We start from the raw sequence: 13,088 nt of genomic DNA, 5'->3' as shown, positions 1-13,088 counted from the left end.
ATTTATTCAGATGGATCCCAAAGCACTTTATAGATTAGTAAAAGGAATCATGAAACTGCAGCTACCTTTTGTGGAACACAGCAGCTGTTTAACATTCTACAGCAATGCTACACAGAAATTTGGGGTAAGCAGTGAATAGTATCTTATCTCAGTGATTCTCCTACTGCAGTCCATGGACCACCAGTGACCGATGCAGGCCTTTCTCCAGCCTGCAGATTTTTAGCTAGATCCTCATATGGATGCATGTGAGCACAGCTTATTAAGACCCTGATCTAAAGTTCATAGAAGTCTATGGAAAGATACCCACTGACTTCACTGGGCTTTGGATCAGGTTCTAAGTTCCTTTAATTTCAAAGAAACTATTTGCAGATGTAAAAGATCACAAGATTTGGCCTTCACTAACAATGTGCATGTTACACAGCATGTATACACTATATAAACTGTAGCTCAGAAATGTTTTGATTGTAAATAAAGAAGGGGTAGAGGGAGAGTGAAATTATGAGATCTAGGGTCTATATAAATTGTCAATGTGCTTGTCTCAGAAAGCATGGTCCAGATGCCTGGAGCAGCAGAGGAAAATGCTTTTGATGCAACAGCGGTGCCACTATGAAGAGACAGAGGACAGGTGAGTGATGGCCTAGCAGTGAGATCAGGAAAGAGAGCAGAGAATGATAAGGTCCATGAAGAAGGAGAAACAGTAGTTCTGTAGTTCTTTTTCTAAGTTAAGCAATTTGCCCAAGCACTATAGGCAGTACCTAGGAACAGTCAGACAAATTAGAGACCTCTTCTCATGATGTCTGTTGCTATAGGTGCAGCTACGAATATAGCAAGCGTGCTTACTCAAAACATATACCACATCTCCCCTTTGAAACCCTTTTGATTTTATTATACTTGCATCTAAGTTACTAATTTTTCTACTCTGATATCGGTTCTAACAAATCTGAAAGGCTGATGGCATTATCTCACCTGTAATACCTGTGAGTGTTTGTATATAAGTACATTGCCCTTCTGTCAAAATGATCAGTCAACTTTAAGTACCTCTCTGATTTTGGAAGTTAAAATGCTCTGGAGGCTGTAGATGAAAGGTCAGAGTGGGAGCTGGCTGGGAACTCTCAGTTGCTTCTCCAGGGTCCCTTTGTCTTTGGAACACTTACAATGTAGAAGTTACTGCTGGAAATGGCAGTTTTCCTTCAGGAAGTGGCCTAGCAGAAATATCCATGGAGGTTACCTAAACAACTACTGTAGCAAGTTAGCTATTAGTTGACAACTTCCTTATTTTTCATGTCTGAGCTGGGAGTTTTATGTCATTCCTCTTTGGTGGACACAGGACTATAAACTGGTCATCTTTGTCTCTCGAAAGTGAGTAGTTTCTCTGCAGATCTCCTATTCAGAGGCTTCCCCTTATCCTTGAATGGCTGGCTTTGTGTCACTTTGTATGTTAACCCAGGCAAGTTGATCTATTCCTGAGTGCTGCAAAATGGTAAAAGGTTTCCTCAGTACAGTGCAGGAGGAGTAAAGGCAATGCTACAAAAGAACACTAAAGGGAGCTTAGGGAAGATGGCAGCACAAGAAGAATAAGATGAGGTATGAATTGGCAGTTTAAGCATACTGAGTACACGCTTACATTCGACAAAATAGGACATCATGGCAATGAGGCAGGTATATAAGTAGTGTGTTATTTAATAGTTATTCAATTTTCTACCGTTTCCTCCCTCCACTCCCCTTTGTAAATTTAACAGGAGTTCTGTAGATGGTCATTACGGAAAGCTGTCTAGATTACCAAACCCGGGGGGTGAAAAGGCTAATTCTGTTTTCACACACATCTGAATCAGTTTATCCATTCCTGTTTTAATGGTGCCTCAAACTCAGTTGGGTCTGTTAGGCACTACTGTAATATAGATTAATAATAGTACAGTTCCTCCTCCACCTTCAACCTCCCAAAGAGAGGGATTTCAGCTGAGATACTCCAAAGCTTTCCTTTGGCCATTGTGACTTTGGTGAGACTATCCACGCTGCTATCTACTTCAGGTACATGCTTTGCTCTAGAAATGGGGGCACTCTCCTTTTACTGCAGCTTGTGAGATTATGCAACTGAAGGCACCATTGTTTTCTGAAGGCTAAAAATCAATGGAAGGCTCCTTAAAAAAAAAGTACAGCCTATTCTCAAACAATGTCAGAGAAAGTCCTCTCTTTATAGTTTGAGTTGTAGAAGGTCAGAAGTGTCCTACTTAGAAGTTAAAAAAAGAAGAAGAAACTTCAGGCACAGACATGGAAAGGAAAAGTTGAAATACAAATCAAGGTTTAATGGTCCTTCTAGTAGCTGTCTTTTGTTTTTACAGTGTGAGCCATTAAAATGCTGGGCATCCAAGCTCATCCATCTCAAGGTGCCTCCGATAACTATGGTATCTTACTATATTCTTGTGGGATGGCAAATATTGAGTTTTAATGCCATCCATTGTAAACTGTAAGGTGACATTTTCAAAGCTGCCCAAGAGATCCTTACTTATAATGGAAAACAGGCATCCAAACCCCTTGGGCAGCTTTGAAAAGCTCAGCCTAAAGTTTTAGAACACAAAATTTCTATCCATTTAAAGAATGCTTTAAATTAGGAGTAATTCTGGAACATATGGGTTCTACTATTTTCTCCAAAGACTATTTTCTATTTATGCATTTCATAAATAGGGTTGGGTGATACTTTGCATTTTTAGGTTCCAGGGGTTTGTACACAATTTGTTTGCTTTATGGAGGCTTGTCTAGTGCTGTGGTACAGTAAGGAGCAGCAAGAGCAGGATTCTAACAAGGTAACTGGTTAAATAAAGATAACCCAGAAGTGATACAGAACAGTCAGCACTCCTTCTAAGTACAGTGAGACACCCAGTGTTAATTCTTTCAAGGTCTGATCCAGTATTCATTGAAGTAAATGAAAGAACTAATATTGACTTGAGTGTGCATTGGACCAGATCCTCTGGGCCCAGATCCTCAAAGAGGGGTGTGCGGGTGGGTATAAATACCTTTGAGGATCTGGGCCTTATTGCCTTCTGGCACAGTTTTTACCCACTGCGTTGCACTTCTGGGATCCAACAAAGAGAAACACTACTTAGTGAAAACCATGCAAAACTAGAGACTGAAAGCTGAGTTTGGACTCAACTGAGAATAGGGTCCCATTGAAGTCTCCCAAAAGATTAATGAACTTCACTCTATGTTCTATATAGGTTGTTATACTTCAGTAATCACTGTAATATCTGAGTACCTTTCAGTAGTATGTTAAGCAAAGTGATTACACATCTGTCTCATGATGCTTGGTCTCTCATCCTCTCCCCAGAAGAAGCGTACACAGTGGAGTGTCTTGTTTTGGAAATATATGATGGTTGGTTGGTTGGTTTTAAAATATGTACCTGTTGCTATGTGTATATTAGAGAAGGCAAGGTCAAAGCAATGTGCCTTGCCCTTGGAGCCAAAGGTGCTGAGGTTTGTGATGACCCTATTTCTTTAGGGAAATCATTCCACAGCCTCAGACTAGCCCCTGAGAAAACTCTCTCAGAAAAGCTTTACTCTTACTGTTGAGAACAGTTGATTCCTGGGTTTATGAAGGATTACAGTACAGGAGTCTAAAAAGGCAGCAGTATGTTGCCAAAGAAAACTCATGGTGTTTGGGTTTGAACAGGCTCCAATTTCTATCCTCAACAGTTCATCGGGATCCTAATTTAATGTTGATTATTGCTTTAGATTACTGAGCTGGGAGTGCAAAATGTTTAATACACTGTATTTAAATAATTTTTCACAAAGTAAACTTTTGATTTTGCCTCACTGTATCCCTGTCAATTTAAATTCATGTTTTAATTTTTATATCAGATAATAGTTCATTTCATTGTTTCTAAAAAAACACTAACCTGAAAGCTTCCCGGAAATCTAACATCTCTTAATAGTCTTTGCAAGTAGAATTGCTTACTGCAATTTAAATATTCAAAGGGCTTTATTTTAAAGTTAATATTGTTTATAGGAAGCAAATGCAAATAAGTGGTTAAAACCTTTTGGTATTAGGTCATTAAAAATCCATTCTTGACTTCCTGCCCACAACTACATCTTTTTTCAGACCTGTCACCCATTTCATTTAAGCACTTAGCTCTTTCCTAATGAATGAATTGGCATTTCATATTACCTTATTATCCTATAAAGCAAAATGCATACTCAATAACATTAACGGTAATTTCTCATAAAGACACATTATTGATCTGGGTGCTACCTGTAAGCATTGAAAATTGCATCCTGCACACAGAGCCTTTCACATCTGGGCCTGAAGAATTAAAGAAAAATTAAATTTGACAGCAGTAAATTCACAGGCACAATCTAGGCACCAATTTATATGCAAAATGAAATGCTTTATGAAAATTTCCTCTATTTTCTCACGGAGATTTGGGAAAAAGATTTCACTAGATGCTTCTTTCTCTAATATCCCTCTACTTAAATATTATACTGCAGTCACTGCAGACTCCCTTTGATGTATAAATAATCAAGTTAAATTATGTGCAGCAAGGAGACTAGTGCTCTGCCATTCTTATTTTACAAAGTAATTTCTACCCTAGAGGGTCAAATTTCCCTGACAAATTCTTAATTACTATGTTGCAACAGAAGCAGAATCTATTTGTGCATAAATCCTGGGCATTCCCATGTGGTAAGTAACTAATATTACCAACCATTTCACTTGGCCTGTTCACTGAACTCCATAATTAGATAATACTTTTGATGATGGTACATTTGAAGTCTTAATCCATTTAATTTTTTATGAGATTTTTTTTTATTTTAATAGGGATATGTTAGTGACCGCTGCCTATTTAAAAATCATTAAAATTCTGTCCACAGCAGTAATAAAGATTAAAGATTACTAATATGGCATTCATAACCTTGCTGGTTTTCTAGAAATCCGGGGCTTAAGGTAAATGTTAAAGGTCATTTAATATGTTAGTCACTAATTATAATCCTGGGTAGTAGGTTCCTTTTCTAATTATCCTGGTATAAAAGTTCTATTGTTTGGGTCTATACTTCTGATTTTTCTATTTGGTTTTTCGTGTGGATGAGTAATCCTGGAATTAAGCTTCCGACCATTGATGAAAGTAGGTAATGCACAATGATTAACTGGATAAAAGCATACGTTTGAAAGCTGCAGAATATCTCACCTTGAAGTTACTTACAAAAGATACAACATCCCTTTTCTAGTAGAAATAAAGCAGAAAGGTCATTGCAAAGATTAACACCTTTTTATTTTAGTATCAAACATTGACAAATAAGATAAAGGCCTCCAGAGCATGTTGAGAAGAAAGCAGGAGCAACTAGAGACAAAAACGGGAGTTGGGAGAATTTGAAAAGAGCAATCATCTCCCTGAATTCAGGAAAGCACTTAAACATATGCTTAACTGGATAAGGATGGATTTAAGCATGTGCTTAAATGTTTTCCTGAAATGGGGCTTAGTTCTGCAGTAAACTACTCCTCAGAGATTCAAACAAACTTGACCTGCTTACGTTCATACAAAAACTTGGTCTTTCCCTTCTGCTCACCTGTTATCTTCCTGCCCAGTGGCAGGTCACCTGTGATTGACAAAAAGCCCTAGGTAGTTTTGCCTGTGAGGTACATTTTATTATCTGTATGATTTCTCTTCTGGTACCACCCAAATGCCCAATCTGGGGCTCATTGTCTATACAACCACATAGGCATCTTCCCTACTCCACAGAGTTTACATACTGAGGCCCCAGTGCAGGAAAGCACTTAAACCTATTCAGGACTGCACTTACCATTTCGTACGTCCCATTGAGTTAAATGGGATGCTTTCCGTAATCGGGGTTTACGGCTCTGATCCTGCAACTGGCTCTGTCTGGGAAGGTCATTGTGCCTGCTGGGAGTCCCGCTGAACTCAATGGAGGCACCAATGATCGGCCTGCATATTGCAGGACAGGGGCCTGAGACTAGATGCCTTAAGTGAGTGCACTACACAATAGGAGGAAAAGAGTAAGGGAAGACAAAAATAACAGCAATTGGAACCTGAAAGGTATCTAGCCACTTAACTCCCACTAAAATCAATGGGAGTTGGGCTCTGAAGTAACTTTGAGGCTCTGGGCCCAGGTGCCTTAACCCGAGTACACAAAAAATGGAGATAAAGATAATAATGGCAGAATTTTCACTATCTGAACATGGCAATATTCAGCTCACTTCAGCACTGTGATATTGATTTAGTTAATTCTCATAAAGCATTTTGGTGATAACACAGAACATAAGAACGGCCATACTGGGTCAAACCAATTGTCCATCTAGCCCAGTATCCTCTCTTCTAATAGTGGCCAATGTCAGATGCTTCAGAGGGAATGAACAAAACAGGGCAATTATCACATGATCCATCCCCTGTCATCCATTCCCAGTTTCTGGCAGTTAGAGGCTTAGGACACCCAGAGCATGGGGTTGCATCCCTGACCATCTCGGCTACTAGCCATTGATGGACTTATGAACGTATCTAATTCTTTTTTAAACCCAGTTATTTTTTTTCTCTTTAGAGCATCCCCTGGCAATGAGTTCCACAGGTTGACTGTGCACTCTGTGAAGACATACTTCCTTTTGTTTGTTTTAAACATTCTGCCTATAAATTTCATTGGGTGACCCCTGATTCTTGTGTTATGTGAAGGAGTAAACAACACTTTCTCCACACCATTTATGACTTTATAGACCTCTATCAGATCCTCATTTAGTTGTCTCTTTCCCAAGCTGAAAAGTCCCAGCCTTTTTAATCTCTCCTCATATGGAAGCTGTTCCATACCCCTAATCATTTTTGTTGTCCTTTTCCAGTTCTAATATATCTTTTTTTTTTCTTTGAGATGGGGAGACCAGAACTGCATGCAGCATTCAAGGTGTGGCATACCATGGCTTTACATAGTGGCATTATGATATTTTCTCTCTTACTATCTATCCCTTTCCTAACGGTTCCTAACATTCTGTTAGCTTTTTTGACTGTTGCTACACATTGAGCAGATATTTTCAACTGATTACTTACACACACACACACACACACATACACTCTCACAAAGGATATTTCTAAACTGTTGTATTAATTTAGATGAAATATACAGGCCCAAAGAATCAAAGGTGTTGACAGGACCATGTCACCATCCAACATTAAACAGTTTTAAAGAGGGTTTGTCATTTGGTTTACAGAGACCTCCACCTCCTTATTACCCTAGCAAATACACCATTAAAAATCCTTTTGACCTTTTAGATACAGAAAAGAAGGGAAAAAACAATTTAAGGATTAGCAATGTAAAGTATTAAATAAGGCTTTCATTTTAACAACATGTTGGGACACAATCAGAAAGGCTAAGGCACAAAATAATTTACACCTAGCAAGGGACAGAAAAGGTAATAATAAGAGGTTCTTTAAATACATTAGGAGCAAGAGAAAAATAAAGGGAAATGTAGGTCTTCTATTTAGCAGGGAAGGAGAGCTAATAACTGATGTCATCACAAAGCTGAGGTGTTTAATGCCTATTTTCCTTCAGTCTTTATTAAAAAGGTTAATGGTGACCAGATACTCAACACAATAAATATTATCAATGAGGGGGAAGGAATGCAGGCAAAAGTAACTATCTGAAGCTATATTGGAAATGTTAGCAATTATTTTGGAGAACTCCTGGAGGAGGGATGAGGACCCGGAAGACTGGAGAAGGGCAAGCATAGTACCTATCTTTAAAAAAGGAACCAAAGAGTACCTGGGGAATTCTAGACAGTCAGCATCACTTTGATACCTGGAAAGATACTGGAACAAATTATTAAAGAATCAATATGTAAGCACCTAGAGGATAATAGGGTTATAAGGATCAGATAGCGTGGAATTGTAAGAACTAACCATGACAAACCAACCTAATTTCCTTCTTTGACAGGGTTACTGGCCTACTGGACAGGTGGGAAGCAGTAGTCAGAATATATCTTGACTTTAGTAAGGCTTTTAACATAGTGCCACATGGTATTCTCAAAAATAAATGAGGGAAGTGTGGTCTAGATGAAATTACTATAAGGCAGGTGCCCAACTGGATGAAAGACCATACTCAAAGAGTGGTTATCAATGGTTCACTGTCAATCTGGGTGAGACATATCTAGTGGAGACTCACAGGGGTCAGCCCTGGGTCCAATATTCAGTATATCTCATTAATTACTTGAATAATGGAGTAGAGAATATCCTTATAAAATTTGCAAATGACAAAAGCTGGGAGTGGTTGCAAGCACTTTGGAGGATTAGAATTCAAAACAACCTTGACAAATTGGAGAACTGGTCTGAAATGAACAAGATTAGATTCAATAAAAAATAAGTGCAAAGTACTTCACTTCGGAAGGAAAAATCAAATGCACAACTACAAAATGGGGAATAACTGGTTAGGAGGGCTGAGAAGGATCACAATGTGATGCAGTTGCACAAAAGGCTAATCTAATTCTGGATTGTTAGACATGGTAGGTAACTGTCCCACTCTGTTTGGGAGTATTGGGGCCTCAGCTGGAGTACTGTGTCCAATTCTCGGCACCACATTTTAGAAAAGATTGGAGAGAGTTCAGAGGAAAGCAACCAAATGATAAGAGGTTTAGAAAACTTAACCCCTGAGGAAAGGTTAAAAAAACTGGACATGTTTAGTCTTGAGAAAAGAACACTGAGTGGGGATCTGATACCAGTCTTCAAATATATTAAGTGCTTTTATAAAGAGGACTCTGATCAATTGTTCTCCAGGTCCACTGAAGGTAGAACAAGAAGTAATGGCTGTAATCTGCAGCAAGAAGGATTTAGATTAGATATTAAGAAAATCTTTCTAATTTAAAGAGTAGTTTTATATCTGGAATAGGCTTCCAACAAAAGTTGTGGAATCTCCATCACTGGAAGTTTTAAAGAATAAGTTAGACGAACACAGGTCAGGGATCATCTACAGATACTTAGTCCTGTCTCAGTGCACAGGGCTTGGCTAAATGACCTCTTGAGGTCCCTTCCAGCCCTATATTTCTGTGGCCCCATGATCCCATATTCCCTTTTCCTTTAGCGAGAGAGAGTTTTTAGATGTACCTGCCCCTTCCCCCTCCTTGTTTCATAGTCTCTTAGATGGTATCAAAGATGGTAATTTAAAGGCCTTTTGAGGAAAAGGGAAGAAGTTAGTTGAGTTGGGCTGGAACTCTTGTTATTGTGTTGTTGTTAAAATCTGATCCTGTTTCCCAGAAGCCAAAACAAGACAAAAATACAAAAAAGGGAGGGGAAAAGAATAGCAAAGATAGAAAATATATCTTCTGTGTCTGGTGTTGACTCTCACTTGCAACCTCACTGCTGTAAAAACACAGACACAGCAATTGTTTTCCCAGCTACTCTGAGACCTGGGAAACTTGTACCAGAACTGGGCTATTTAGGGTATTGTTTTTAACTGCCTCTTTCTGGTCACAGGCATACAGCAGTGTTGCAAAATATGCAGTCTTGGCTGTCTAAACCAGATTCTTACTAGACAAAAGGAAAAAGGAGAGAGAGATAGGAAAGAGAAAAACTAAGGTTGGAAAGGAAAAGGACTCATGTCTCCTACAATGGAGGTGGAGTAGAAAGCCCACCATGATGCCAGCTGGGGATGCCCACTCTCCTTATACTGGGTGTACTCCCACAAGGCCTTCCCAAGAATCACATCCTTTCTCAGCCAAAGCAACATAAAGGAGTAATAGTATAATTAAGAATTTGGATCATAAAGTCGTGCTGCTGTGCCCACTGTTTAGACCCTAAAGAATCAAGGCTTGCCAAGATTTACATGCTTCCTCATATCTTCCATTATTGTAGAGGATGGAGGAAGACAGAGCTTAAATTAAATGTTTTTTATCATCACTTGATGGTCCACCTGGTGGCCCCATAGGTGTAAATAGGAGCCTGGAGTTCATGAGACTGGGGAAGAAACACTACACTAAATAATGATGAAGCACTGTGGAGATTTTCAGTGCTCTCAAAATCTTCTATCCACTTCCACTTGTGGGTGGACCAGAGGTTGTGGATTGGCTTGCAATATGACCTTCTTCAGTGCAATGGCATTGCTTAATGACCTCCATAGAAACCATTTTATATTGCCCAACAAACATATGTGCGATATTTCTGTGATTTATTCCTGAATATTTCTATATTTCTGAGTTTATGTACCAAAACATGTACTTGAATTTGGGCAGAGGTTGAGTGTGTAGCCTTGTGAAATTCTACCCACCAACTAACCTGAGGCAAGGAATGTTTCTGATGAGCTAAAAACTAACAGTAGATTTTACCCTATTGGCATCTCCTTGGGAAGAATGAGAGAGCAGGTTTTGTGCCTGGGCTGATGAATTTTCATAACAATTTTTCATGTTTGGCAGGAATTAAGGACATAACACATAAGTATGCTATTTTTTTCATGACTTTCTTCCCACAACCAGCCTCTTTAAATACTTTAAGCAGAGTCAGAGGGTAGACCCCTTTAAAATATTCGGAATGCTGCTTTAATCGAGGAAATAGGTTCTCACCACACACACAACTTTCTGTCCCCTATTTTCAATAATTCTTTTTACAGCCAATAATGTGATGTGGGGAACATGATAATCTACTTTAAGTAAGTGGCATTCTCACCTTGCTCTAACACAGCACAGTACACATAGACTAGATATAGTCCCCTATCTCTGGGGCTTTTGTTATTATTATCTTAAATAAAAATAAGTTTCCTAGCAGAGTTTGCTCCTAAGTTTGGATGTTTCTAGGTACTTTAGTGCACCTTATGGCTAATAGGACATACTTGATCTAGTTGCCAGCATGAGCCAGCAAAATCTGTTCTGTATCTTGGTACAAGATCTTGGAAAATAACATCTTGTTACATCTTCCTATACTTTTCCCTGCTTCCTGTCCTGGCAAAATTGTCATAGAAGTTTACTCACCCAGGCACAAAACCTATTTGGCCACTCATGGTAGTTAAACATGGGTCTTGAAATTGATGGGTTTGCATTGGTATAACTGAATAGAAAATGTCCCACAGCCTTCAGGTTTACTTCAAGTAAACAGTGATACATGCTAGGAACTATCAAAATATAAAACATGTCTTTGTCATGTGCATTCCTGTTACATGAGAACAGCCATAGCATGGAAAGGAATAAATATTTGTAACCAAATAACCATGTTAAGAGGAGGCATGGTAATGAGCACCACCATGAGGAAAAGTGGACAGATTTCAAGGGGGGGGGGATTAGAGATTGGGATGCATGGTAAACTATAGAGATGAGCCTGAACCAAACCCCTTGACACTCATACACTTGAGGTATTTGAAATCTAGGTCTAGATTTCACCATATTACTTTTAGTAAAACTAGCTTTAAAATGGGGATGGAAACCTTGTAATGAAAAAAAAAATCCTGGTTTTGGATTTGAAATTTTGAAGTGGTCAATGTAAACCTTTTAAAAATTGATGGACTCAGAATGGTCAAAACCCTGGAAAAATTTAGTTGAACGTTTGGCCTCCCCCTCCCTTTGAATTATGATATGCCAAAAAAATTGACCAGCCCTACTTTTTAGTACATCTTCCTCTGTGAAATTGTTTTCTCTTATAAATTTCCTCTTCAGTGACCCTGTGTGTATGTATATATTGCACTTCCAAACACTTTGTGGGGCTAAATTATGCCATTAATTGCCAGAGCTAAACCTGGAAGATGGAGAAAACACTGGAGCCAGGTATACACTGGTTACCAGATCTATCCTGCTGGTGCAGAACAGAGTGGCTAGGAAAAAGTTCGGGATTGCTTGAACATAATAACTATGTGAGGCTCCTCGCAAATGCAGTAATGTGTTCCTCTTGCCAGCATGTGTACTCTTCCCCACTCTTTATGTGCTAGCTAAGGTTGTGAGCCCCTTTCCCTTCAGACTGTGGACCAATGGCAGGCACAAGAGTCTTCCAATTACCATTCTTGTGTTCTCGGTAGATATCCTGTCCTACTGCAGTGCAGGTACAGTATAGGAAGTCAGTGAGAAGTGCCTCTTTACCACAAAGAGCAGGATTTGGCTTATATAGTTTATATCCAGATTGGAACATGTAAAGAGTGAAGTTCAGTATATGAACATTTCTAGTTTTTTATAAAAAAATGAAAATTGTTGCACATTTAAAGAAACAGTTGCCCTAGAAAGGTAGTAAATACAAAGTGCATTCTATTGCATGTTTATCACAAAAATGAGGAATGCCAATTGGCATAGACTCCTACTAAATTTAGTCTACTCTTCTGCCAGGGGATCTATCCTTTGTGTACTAGGACCCATCTTCAAATTGTATTTAAACAGTTAATTTGGGGTCTGATATAATGTTAAAATTCCTATTGACTTCAACAGGAATAGCATCTGGTCCCTATTCCACATCCAAAATTATTGACATCCACATATGAGACTATGACTTGTCAAGTCCTCTGTTTCTCTCTGCACATCCATTTAGGAAGATAAGATTTGCCATACTGGCATAGTGGTTCAGACCCATGCTCTGTCTTCAACAGTGGCCAGTGCCAGAGTTCAAACAGGAAGGTACAAGATACCAATAGTAGGTAAATGTGTGTAGTTGTTCACCATGAAGGTCTCAGCATAATCCCAATGAGCTATAGATTGATTTAAACCCTGAAGCATGAGATTTTTATCCCTTCCACAATGTGTTGTTTGCATTTAGAGTTGTAATTCTGGATATTCTTATAATCCATATAAACATCCATTCTGTTTCAGAATCTTACTAGGTATTGGCCTCAGTGACATCCTGTGGCAATGAGTTCCACAGTCTAATTAGGCACCAAGGGGGGGAAAGTATTTCCTTTAATCGGTTTTGAATGTACCAATCTTTAATTTCTGGTTTCAGAGTTGCAGCCGTGTTAGTCTGTATCCGCAAAAAGAAAAGGAGTACTTGTGGCACCTTAGAGACTAACAAATTTATTTGAGTATAAGCTTTTGTGAGCTAAAGCTTATGCTCAAATAAATTTGTTAGTCTCTGAGGTGCCACAAGTACTCCTTTTCTTTAATTTCCCTAACTGTCCCCTTTTTTCTTGTTTTATGAGAAAGGGAGAACAGA

General features: G+C 38.8%; 1 long non-coding RNA gene across 1 annotated transcript in view; it reads left to right on the top strand.

The window, feature by feature from the left end:
* LOC311528775 overlaps positions 1-13,088 on the top strand; it is a 76,519-nt gene that overhangs the window by 60,643 nt on the left and 2,788 nt on the right. Inside the window, exon 3 of the long non-coding RNA XR_014713692.1 lies at positions 543-625. This is a non-coding gene — a long non-coding RNA (uncharacterized lncRNA). The remainder of the gene's footprint in view (positions 1-542; positions 626-13,088) is intronic.

Source organism: Lepidochelys olivacea, assembly GCF_965140295.1.
Source record: "Lepidochelys olivacea isolate rLepOli2 genome assembly, chromosome: 1".
NCBI classification, from domain to species: domain Eukaryota; kingdom Metazoa; phylum Chordata; order Testudines; family Cheloniidae; genus Lepidochelys; species Lepidochelys olivacea.
This window is presented reverse-complemented; position numbering and strand designations above follow the sequence as displayed.